Here is a 12,514-nt window from a genome sequence, read left to right on the forward strand (position 1 = left end):
GGGTTGTCAATCCCTTCACAGCCACTTGTGAAAGTGAGATCTAATAAAAATAGTATGATAAGATAAATATATTTTTGGTATTTTTATGATATAGATGCAAAAAGTAAAGATGCAAATAAAAGTAGATTGAAAGCAAATATGATAAGAGATAGACCCGGGGGGCATAGGTTTCACTAGTGACTTCTCTCAAGATAGCATAAGTATTACGGTGGGTGAACAAATTACTGTCGAGCAATTGATAGAAAAGAACATAGTTATGAGATTATCTAGGTATGATCATGTATATAGGCATCACGTCCATAACAAGTAGACTGACTCCTGCCTGCATCTACTACTATTACTCCACACATCGACCGACTCCTGCCTGCATCGAGATTATTAAGTTCATAAGAACAGAGTAACGCATTAAGCAAGATGACATGATGTAGAGGGATAAACTCAAGCAATATGATATAAACCCCATCTTGTTATCCTCGATGGCAACAATACAATACGTGCCTTGCAACCCTTTTTGTCACTGGGTATGGAGACCGCAAGATTGAACCCAAAGCTAAGCACTTCTCCCATGGCAAGAAAACCAATCTAGTAGGCCAAACCAAACTGATAATTCGAAGAGACTTGCAAAGATAACTCAATCATACATAAAAGAATTCAGAGGAGATTCAAATATTATTCATAGATAAACTTGATCATAAACCCACAATTCATCGGATCTCGACAAACACACCGCAAAAAGAGTTTACATCGACTAGATCTCCACAAGAGAGGGGGAGAACATTGTATTGAGATCCAAAAGGAGAGAAGAAGCCATCTAGATAATAACTATGGACCCGTAGGTCTGTGGTAAACTACTCACAACTCATTAAAGGGGCAAGTATGTTGATGTAGAGGCCCTCCATGGTCGATTCCCCCTCCGGCAGAGTGCCGGCGAAGGCTCCAAGATGGGATCTCGCGGATACAGAAGGTTACGGTGGTGGAAATTGTGTTTCGTGGTGCCCCTAGATGTTTTCGGGGTATGTAGGTATATATAGGAGGAAGAAGTACGTCGGTGGCCTCCCGAGGGGCCCACGAGACAGGGGGCGCGGCCCCCTATCTCGTGGGGCCCTCGGAAGTTTCTTGACTTGCACTCCAAGCTCTCCGGATCACGTTCGTTCCAAAAATCACGCTCCCGAAGGTTTCATTCCGTTTGGACTCCGTGTGATATTCCTTTTCTTCGAAATACTGAAATAGGCAAAAAAACAGCAATATGGGCTGGGCCTCTGGTTAGTAGGTTAGTCCCAAAAATGATATAAATGTCTAACATAAAGCACATAAACATCCAAAAGGGGTAATATAATAGCATGGAACAATCAAAAAATATAGATACGTTGGAGACGTATCACTGCCCCCGACTTCCGTTCGGGCTCTCCTTCTCAACTAGCGTCGTGGACCAATGTAGGACGCGATTGGGGTCTGCTAGTGATGTACCAACACTGTAGAGCCGTATCAGGGAGCTTCCTGAGAGGGACATTAGCCTTGTCAGCATAATTCAGGTAATGCTAGTCCGACGGATGTTGCCGTGCAAACGACTGCCTCTCCGGATGTGGGAGTTCAATCCGGAAGGTCCACGGACTATTCTGCACTTCTTCGGCCTAACGCTCGAAGGGATGTGTAAATTATTCTTCAGACCACAAGTAAAGTGTCCGGACACCACCGAGGATGCGGGCCTGAGCTGCAATCGCCCAGATACCCAAGTAAGTAACCCAAAAACCGAACACTTCGTTTATATTTATCATAATCATTATTCTGAAAATCCTCCATGGCCAGGAATGGCTCAGCAAGGCAGAGAGAATCAGGTGCCGGCGCCACTTCCCGAAGGCTCTCCAAGTCCCGCCATAGCCAAGATGCTTGGTCGTATGCTAAGTAAAGTGCCTTCGGGGAAAGGCGAAGGGAAGAATATGGAAAGAGAACTTCACACATTGCGCATCCAAACCGGGGGAATTGCTACCTCCCTAAAGGAGGATAGTCGGGGAGGGGAATCTAAGGTCTCCTCCCCTCGCGGGAAGAAGAGGGCCGCCTCCGAAGACTTGGAGACGGAGGCGCCCAGACAAGGGAAGAAGACTTCACCAGGGGGACCTGCCCCGAAGGACGTCTTCACCGTGCCATGCCCGCAAACGGGCCAGTCCTCAGCCGAGCTGTAAGTTAATCGTAAATACAGAGCTAGTGCTTCCTTCTCCAAGAACAGTAACCAGGATCCATTCCTTGCAGTCCGGCTAGCATCTTTTCTCGATAGAGTTCGTCTTCGGGGGATCTCCTTCCGGAGATGATGGAGAGTGAGACCCCACCAACCTCTCCGCCTCATGAGGCGGGCGACCCCGAGGTTTCACCACGGAGGAGTCCCGATCTGCCGAAGGCAGAGGCTAATACTTCGGCCGCCCTGAGCCCGGAGCGTTCGGCTTCCACGGGGGGTGATAAGAAGGGTCCGGCATAGTTCGGCGTCCGGCCGGACACGCTGACGGGCCTTCTAGAGCGAGCTGCTCTCTCGGAGGAGCACCGTTCATTAATGAGCATGGTGCTCGAGAAGATTTCATCCACCAAAAGCGGGTTGAATGAAGCCTTTAGGAGCCTGCTCAGAGACTTTGAGGTACGTAATGAAAATACATAATTTTTTACTGTGACGCACGCGCTAGGTGTGCTCCATATGGATAGTAGCCCCTGAGACTCTGGTTGCCAGCCCTAGGCGGCAAACGGAGGATCACTTTGTTAAGTAATGATCATGCTATATTTGTGCGCAGGTGGCTAAGGATCCGACAGTCGGCCGGTCCGTTGAAGTCGCCGAACTGAGGCGACAAATTGGGGTTATTGATGCTGATATCACGCTTGTGAATGAGCGACTTAACGAGTCACAAGGTATGTTCTCTGCTTTCCTTATTTGTTGTAGGATGGACCAAGAGGAGCATAATGTTAATATTATATGCTTGGACTGTAGACGGAGTTGCTGCCGTGGAGGCCCTGAGGGCGGAACTTGCCCTGGCCAAGGAACAAGCCCGGGCTAGCAATGCGGCTGCCCTAAAGGCGGCCGAAGAGTTGAGAGCCGAACAGGCTGCTCGTCGCCGAAGCGAAGACAAAGTAGCCGAAATGGCTGTGGAGCTGAAAAATGCCGCCGACCGGTATGAGCTCCTTGAAAAAGACAATAAGGCTAATTCGGCTGACCTGAAAAAGGCACTTGATGTGGCCAAGGAGACACGGTCCGAAATTAGGGATGCGCAGGAGCAGCTTCAACAGGCCGGAGAAATCACGGCTGGAAACCCTTATTTGTTGCGGATGAAGTTTTTAGATCCAAAGTATGCTCCTCTGGATCGACGTTGGAGTCCTGCAGACGCCTATCACTACAAAAGCAGACACATCCGTGACTTTGGGCCGAACAAAAAAAAATCTGTCATACATATGACACTTCTATGCCGATAATTGTGACAAAACCCGATATCATCATAGATGTGGTGGGATCCTACTTCTATGACAAAAATCATGACAGAAAATGGGCTTTTCGGCCTGGGCGGGCCGGAGACACAGTTGCATGACATTCTTTGGGCCGTCCATGACGGAAAAAACCATGGTAGAAGCGAGGGGGAGGAAAATTTCTGGGTGTTGCCGGTTACGGTGCGAGGTAGGGGGCCAAGCGATGCGCGTTTCTCTCATACGTACGCGTGTGTGTGCGAGGCGTTAGCTCTAACTGAACCCGAGTGAGGCGTTGGGCTCTAACTGAACCCGAGCGATTGCACTGCAGGCTACACGTTACTGAACCCGAGCGATCGATCGATGGCTGTTAACTGAACCCGATGGAGCGATTCCTTCGCTACTGCTGCTAACTGAAGCCGATCGATTGGATGGACAGTGAGTGTTGCGGGGGGGTTTGGATGAACAATGAACGGTGGCGTTGCCTCTGGATGAACAGGAACCCGTGGTGTGGAGGGCTGGATGAACAGTAGACGGTGGAGGGGTGGCCGTGCAGGGGTGGTTGAATAGGGCCCCGTGGTGTGGAGGACTGGATGAACAGTAGACGATGGCGGGGTGCCCGTGGAGGGGTGGTTGAACAGTAGCCGGTGGACTAGCATGCGGTGGAGGCTGGATGAACAGGAGCCCGTGGAGGCTGGAGGAGGTCGACGGTAGCCCGTGGAGGCTGGAGGAGGTCGACGGTGGAGATGAATAGTATCCCGTGGAGTCCTGTTTTGCGGTACGCACCACCCTCCCGATGAACAAGACCCCCGTTTCGACCGTAGCGCTCCAACACAAGTCCGTTTCATCCATTTTGCGGTATGCCACACCCCTCCCGATCAACAGGACCCTCATTTCGACCGTAGCGCTCCAACACAAGTCCGTTTCGTCCGTTTTGCGGTACGCCACACCCCTCCCGATCAACAGGACCCCCGTTTCAACCGTAGGAGGTCCGTTTCCTCCGTTGCGCGGTACGCGAGACCCCTCCCGATGAACAGGATCCCGTTTCGAACGTGGTCGGTCAAACACAAGGCCGTTTCCTCCGTTGTGCGGTACGCCAGGCCTCGTTTCCATCACCTGTTCCTTCCAAGCCCTCCCGATGAATACGATCACGCATTCCGTTCCGACCCAGCCGGTTGTCTCCCACGCGTTCCGTTGCCTCCCGATGAACACGACGCATTCCGTTGCCTCCCCATGAACACGACAACGACACTATTTCTCCGTTTCGACCCAGCCATGTACGTATGCGCGAGTAGGTGTTCGAGACCCTGCCCGTATGTACGTATGTAGCCGTATTTTCTTTCTTGCACCCTCGCTGCTGTATGCACGTGTACATGCTACATGTGCGCCTCTACTACGACACGTGCACGCCTCTACAACGACCAGTATGTACGTACACGTTCGCGACCAGAATGACAACTCTACGTACGCTTCGACCAGGTGGGTCCCGACTGTGAGGCACTTCCTTGCGTGCAAAAATGTAGCTGGTGGGTCCCAGCAGTTAGAGGGGCGAATTGTTTTTTTTGCCCGGACGCACTTCCTTGCGTGCGAAGGTGTAGCTGGTGGGTCCCAGCAGTCAGGGGGAAACGTTTTTTCGTGAAATACGGCGGCCTTTCTAGTGGGTCCTCGTTGTCAGGTGGAGGAATAATTATTTTCCGCATAATAAGGAGGCACTTCCTTGCTGCGGCCGTCGACCCAGCTGTCAGCCTCTCCACATACAGTCCACGTCCGATGGAAATCGTTCCTTGACCATGTTGACCACGCCGCGCCGAGAGCACCAGGGCGATGGACGACGGTAAGGCCTAGAAAGGGGACAACGGGGAGCCGGGGAAGACGCGGCAGTGGAAGCCCACGCCGAGAGGAGTATGAGGGTTCACTGGTTCGGCTGCGGTGTGAGGCTGCTGTCGCCGCAGGGCCTGGCTAGCGGTGGGAATAGTAGGGGGCGGTGAGTCCTCCACGGCAGCACATCCGGCCACGGGAGGGAGGAACATGCGGCACGACCGGCGCTGCTTTGGGCGGCTGGAGCAAGAAGACCAGAGGTTGAAGTAGCACTACGGCCGTTGGATGGACATCGTACAGTTACTGGAGCTAGAATCGTTTATATTGACTAAGCTGACGAAGCCCTCCATCCCCGTTAACTTAGTAGGCCCACAAGTCAGCCTCCCACCAAGGTGGGTCCCAGCTAGCTGGGGGGGTATTCATTTTTTTTGTGCGTAATAAGGAGGCACTTCCGGTGGGTCCAAGCTGACAGCAGGGGGAACGTTTTTTCGTGAAATATGGTGGCCCGTCGGGTGGGTCCCAGTAGTCAGGGGTAAACGTTTTTTTCACAAAATACTGGTGGCCCGTCCGGTGGGTCCCTGCTGTCAGGTGGAGGAATAATTATTTTCCGCATAATAAGGAGGCACTTCCTTGCGGCTGCCGTGGACCCAGCTGTCAGCCTCTCCACATACAGTATTCTTCCGATGGAATTCGGTCATTGACCACATTGACCATGCCGCACTGAGAGCACCATGGAGGTGGACGACGGCGAGGCCTAGGAAGGGGACGACACGGAGCCGGGGAAGACGCGGTAGTGGATGCCCACTCGGAGAGGAGTATGAGGGTTCACTGGTTCGGTTGCGCTGTCGTCGCCGCAGAATAACAGGGGGTGTGGGTGAGTGGAGTGGAGGGATGGCCTGGCCAGCGGTGGGAGTAGTATGGGGGCGATGAGCCTCTGCGGCAGCACAGACGGCCACGGGAGGCAGGAGCAGGCGGCACGACCGGCGCTGCTTTGGGCGGCTGGAGCAAGAAGACCAGAGGTTGAAGAAGCACTACGGCCGTTGGATGGACATCGTACGGTCAGTCGAGCTAGAATCGTGCATATTGACTAAGTTGACAAAGCCCTTCATCCCCGTCAACTTAGTAGGCCCACTATACTGGGTCCCAGCTAGCAGGGGGAGTATTCCTTTTTTTGGGCGTAATAAGGAGGCACTTCCTTGCGTGCGAAGATATAGCTGGTGGGTCCGAGCTGTCAGCGGTGGTAACGTGTTTTTCGCGAAATATAGAGGAACTTTCAGTGGGTCCCAGATGTCAGGTGGAGGAATCATTATTTTGCGCGTAATAAGGAGGCATTTCCTTGCGTGCGGCCGTGGACCCAGCTGTCAGCCTCTCCACGTACAGTCCACTTCCGATGGATGTCGTTCATTGACCACGTTGACCAGGCCGCGCCGCGAGCACCCGGGCAGTGGACGACGGCGAGGCCTAGGAAGGGAACGACACGGAGCCAGGGAATACTCGGCAGTTATTTCCCACGCAGAGGAGTACGAGGGTTTACTGGTTCGTCTGCCGTCGTCGGAGAATAACAGCATGTGTGGGTCTGAGGGTGAGTAGATGGATAGCTAGGCCAGCAATGGGAGTACGGTGGGGCGGTGAGGCCTGTGCAGCAGCACAGCCGGCCGCGGGGAGGAGGGAGAAGGCAGTCTCGCCGGCGCTTGTTTGAGCGGCTGGAGCGGGCAGAGCAGAGATTGAAGAAGTACGATGGCCATTGGATGGACATCCAACAGTATACATGCCATCTGTGGAAAGCCTCAAATATGTGGAAAACAGCATACAACCCATCTGCCATTATCTCAAATAGTTTACAGCCCATTTGCTAATTCTTACGAGTTTTTTTGGAGCCCATATTCTTTTTGTTAGCATTACAGCCCATATTGTGGCCACGGTTAAAAAATTATACGAAATTTTGCATATGTCGGTGCGGTCTGAACTGTTTTTAATCCCGAAATTTTGAGTCACATTCAGACTGATTTTAAAAATAAATGTATATCAATATAAATCCAATAAATTTTCCATGCATAAAAATCAATGCAATTTAAAATCTTGGAATGAAAAAAAATGATATTTGAAACTAATTGCCGGTTTGATGTGTTTTAAAAATGTACAGCCCATTTCTCATTACTGATAGGCCATTTTCTCGGCCAGCCGAATGAAGCTCTCCTCGTCTAGCCCAACAGGCCTGATAAAGTGACTTACTTGACAAATCACAAAAAAACTGGGCTAGCCATTTTCAAAAAGAAAAAAACTACTGGGCTGGTCTGTGGTAAACATAAAAGAAAAGGTTGTCTAGACAGGCCAGAATGTCCCGCACAGCCCAGTTGACACCCTGCTTCCGTCTCAAAAACATATTAGATAAATGCCACTCCAATTATGGCGATTCATAAAAATGCCACTGCAATTTCCAAACTTTGAAAAATGCCACTGCAATTTTTGCAAACTTTGAAAAACGCCACTGCAGTTTGCAAACTTTGAAAAACGCCACTCCAGACTTCAAAAAATGCCACTAGAAATGGCACGAAATGGCATTTTTCAAAGTTTGGAAATTGCAGTGGTATTTCTCGGAGACATTTATCAAATTAACCCAAAACAAAAATAACTGGGCGAGCTGCTGGGTCCCTGGTGCCAGCCGCTCGTTGTGCAATTTTCTCGTTTATTGACTACGTTGACAATGGCATGGGACCCAGATGTCGGAAATCCACTAGGAGGAGCCATTTTTTTTGGCTTGTAATAAGGAGGCACTTGCTTGCGTACTGCCATGACCTTGGCGGGTCCCTGCTGTCATCCTCTCCACGTACAATCATCTACTGATTGTGTACGAGTCAACTTGCTAGGCCCACAAGTCAGCCTCTAAACCCGTGGAGGACAAATACAACCCATTTAAAAAAATAACAGCCCATTCCATACGTTCAAATGGAAAGTTCAACATTCAGAGCAAAGTAACAGGTCGGATCCACATATAGAGTACTGAACTTCCACGTTGACAACCATCATAGCCAAGTTAACTATCTACTCCCACTAGACAAGTACTAACTTACTCTTAGCTAACTAGACGATGCCGGCGGTACACGCTAAACACCGGCACCGGCATCCTGCGCCTCGCCTCGGACTTGCCAGAGGTGCGTTAGGGCGCGTTGCTCGCGCGCGTTGGCCCTTTCCATGCCGGTGTGGTCCACCGAAGCTTCGTCTTCCAAGCGGGAAACCCACTTGACAAGCTGGTAGTAAAAAACAGCATCGCGAACACATGAGTGCCCGATAGCCTCCAGGGCTATTTGCCAGGCGCCGGCCTCCACGTAGTCGGCCCAGTTGCGGGCGCTCTGCTCGTGACTCAAAGCGTCGGTGCGCTGCTGCTCCATGTCCCGCTGGCGGTGCAAATCGGTGATACGCTGCTCCTCCGCCAGGCGATCGCGCTACAACAACTCCTGCTCCTCCGCCATGCGGTCGTGCTCCAACAACTCCTCGATCTACGCATTGCCATCTAAAGACAGATAGAATGCCTCCTCCCTCCGTCTACCTTCCGGTGAAAAACCGAACACTAGTTCCGGCGGTGACCGCCTCCGGCGTCGCCTACCGCGGACAGGCGGGGGCATGGTAGACGTGGCGAGCGACGTCAGGCTGGTGGGGGCTTATGAGGATATGGCGAGTTGGGTCACGGTGGCACTGGAGAATGCCGGGAAACAGTACTTATAGGGGGAAGGTAGCGCGACAGTCATCGGAATTCAATGCATAATGGCTTAGCGCGCCAGCTTGCCGTGGAAAACTAGGGAAACTGAAATTATGACTGTGCCGTCCCGCCCCGTCTGGGTCGCACGCCCGCATGGCGGTCAAACGAGTGCAGTCGAATCATCTCCCTCCTTGTCAATAATGATTTCACGGATTTAAAAAGCCCGCAACAATTAAAGCGTATCTTTTTCGCATCAGTTAGCTGCCTTAATTATGGCCGGCTGCATGCAGGCACTCAGAATCGCTCACAGGCAGTACGCGAAGCAGCATGCAACGAGTCACAGCCGAGGGCACGCATGCAGCCACTTAAATCGCTGGAATTAATTAGGCTTAAACTTCTGCATGCCGTTAATTATTGCCATGCCTTGGTCTTGCTGCTTTGCTCACGGGACTAATAAACCCGGACGGAGGGAGTACCTTGGTTGGTGAGAGGTTTGAATTAAGCCCTGCAAACCGGAAAGGAGGTACTAGTACGTGTGTGATCCGCTATTTATTCGTGTAGGATCGAGTAGGTCGTTCCTTGAATTGAGCCCTGCAAACCAGAAAGGAGGTAGTACACGTGTGATATGCTATTTATCCGTGTAGGATCGATAGTGTAGCTTGTCAGTTTCTTCAGAGGTAGGCATTTTTATCCATGTAGGATCGATAGTGTAACTTGTCAGTTTCTTCAGAGGTAGGCATTTTTATTCAAAAAACTGCCACTTTGCATCTTGCGTCGCAAATAAAACTGCCATGTGCACATTCGTAGGCTAGCTAGTGATCGATCAGTAACTTGTAAACACTGAGCGAACAGAAATAAGTAACTGTTAATGCATCTCAATGATTCACATATCATATACAAATATGTAGCTCCAAAAGCAAAAAGATCAGCCACTTCGGATCTTGCGTCGCAACTAAAACTAACTAGTACGATTCCCATACATAAGATCAACATGTTAATGCATCCCAATGATTCACAGATCATATACAAATATGTAGCTCCAAAAGCAAAGATCTAGAAAAAACATTTGTTCTTCCTACTAACATGGATGCTTCTCTTGCTCAACATTTAGTACAGACTGAAAGACAAATTTATTTGTGAAGTCTACAATTCCTCTTGCAAACGCAAGTGGTTTCACCAACAGCTGGAATCATGAGAATGAACCACACATGATGGAGGAACATCCACTACAATATGATTTGGTCTTCTCTCGATCACACTGCGAGACTATTTTTGGAATACAAACTTTAACTTAGGGAAAATGATGCCCATTGTATAATCAGACCAAAGCAATGAAGCACCAAGTGTTGGCCAGTAAATAGTACAGTACTACTTTTCTGCAGTCCATGAAGTGACTATCCAATCTTTGTGTCTATTTTCAAATGGCACTGCACGCAGTGACTCTACTATTCTCTTGTGCAGTTCAACCAAAATTGCGGACACTTTGTTTGTTTGCCAAATAGCAACGGGCAGACATCTCTGTCTGCACAAATATCAAGCAGCTAGTAAACATATACCACACCATGTTTGCAATGATGGAAGAGGTGAAATCGATACAACCGAAATTGAGCATCCAATCATTGAATCCTGTCCTGCACCTCCAATGTAGGTCCACCCTGCCAATAAATTCACATGCATACCACTAGTATTACTATCTAATGGCAGTACAAAAAGAGTAGCAAGATAGTAGCAAACCATGTACCTTCGTAACGAACAGCTCATAGTGCCACCAATTGGATATAAAGGTTTGGAAAAAAACATGCTCCTAATGTTGAACCAATTGGACTTTTTGTGCAGCTCCACTAAAATCGAGCATCCCTGTTTGCATAGATATTGAAAGTGCGATTACTATAAAAGTGGCACTAGTTGAAGCATAGACTCACAAATATAAGCATTCCAATTTCTTAATGGGAAAAGGTAGCAAGACTGTTTCTAACCACCTATTTGAAGGAATAAATAAAGCAACATCGGCTGATGTCAGGAAGGCATACATAGTTTTTTCTGAAAAACTGAGCCATTCCTGACCTTTCCTCTTCTTTTAAGAAAATTTTGTGCAGTTTTACTAAAATAAAATTCCATCACCGTTGTCGTGGTATTCTCACGGGGGGCTTGCGAGTCGACAAATGCCACAAGGGCTTAGTGTGAGGGTAAGACTGCTGCTGATAGGACCGGGAGCGGGTATGCGAGTAGCACGCGGTGGTTTACCCAGCTTCCGAGCTCTCCGGAGAGATAATACTCTTACTGCTGCATGTCTGAGTGTATTTGGTATATCTGGTACAGAGTGCTCCTGGAGCTGTATCTGAGATCAGTGCCAAGTGCATCTGATCTGGTATATGTCTCATATGTGCACAAGTGTGTGTGGCCGCATGTGCCTGAGCATGCATGCGTGAGTGTGTGTGAGTGTGAGTCCATCCTCTGGATGGATGGATGGATGTGTGCCCCTTTATATAGGAGAGGGTAGCTTAGAGAGTAAGCTAGGTAGTGGGCATGGGTAAGGCATGGTGCATGTCATCCTTGTCCCCTGGGTCACTTCATGAATAGTGCTAGGGGACAAGTGACACTATACATGATGGCTGAGATGACACGTGAATAGTGCTCGGGTATGGCCGTCTCGTCGGTGTCTTGTCAGTGTCGGGTCGAGCTGCAGTCGGCAGCTGGCTGGTTGGCGCAGTCGGCAGTTGGTTGGTTGGCGCAGTCGGCAGCCGGACGGGGAGCCGGCAGGAGCGGCCGGGCAGTCGGACTAAGGGGCTTTGCTAGCCCCGATGTCTTGAATAATTGTCTTGCCGTCTTCGGGGTACCCGTCGCCCATTACTCCGACAGTAGCCCCCAAGCCTCCGGGCAACTTGGCAAAGTTGGGCGGAGGTTTTTTGGCGAGTGTTCATGGAAATGATCATAAAAAAGACAAAGTTAGTCCACGTAGATATATCAAATGTTTGCTTTTAGCATTGCAATTTTTATGCGGAGGGTGCCGACTCGGTTTCGTCCGAGCCCCCTTAATCTTTTTCATGTTCCCTCCGCTTTTTGCCTTGTGCTCTCACTCGCCGGACAGCCTCTCTGCGGTCTGTGGCTGAGAGTGGGCCGAGAAGTGGAGTGTACAATACTCAGAGTCTGGGAGCAGATTTAACCGAGCAGATACTCATAAAGGAAACGGTCGGGTCGCCCGAAGCGTTTTTCTTCCCGGACGTTTTTCGCGTGGGTGGCCTCCATCGTTCACTCTTGCTAGTCGGACAGCCGCTCTGCGGTCTGTGACTAAGAGTGGGCCTTTGGTACCGCGCATGCTACTGAGCCGTATGCGGGAACTAACCTCTCAGGCCAAGCGGCCAGTCCCCGGGCGAACTCTGGCTGGCGCCGGGGCGAACAGTGATGCAACTGTAATAAAATGCAGAGATAGCCCCCGAGCATCGCTCAGGGTTATCCGTGCTTGCGTGATACAAAAATATGCGAGTGAGGAGCTCACATTGATTTTCATGTAGCCGAGGCGGAGTTTGCCGAAGATAGCCGGCGCGGCTCGGCACTCGCGGAGTG

The sequence above is a fragment of the Triticum aestivum genome, chromosome 2B (genome assembly GCF_018294505.1).
Source record: "Triticum aestivum cultivar Chinese Spring chromosome 2B, IWGSC CS RefSeq v2.1, whole genome shotgun sequence".
NCBI classification, from domain to species: Eukaryota; Viridiplantae; Streptophyta; class Magnoliopsida; order Poales; family Poaceae; genus Triticum; species Triticum aestivum.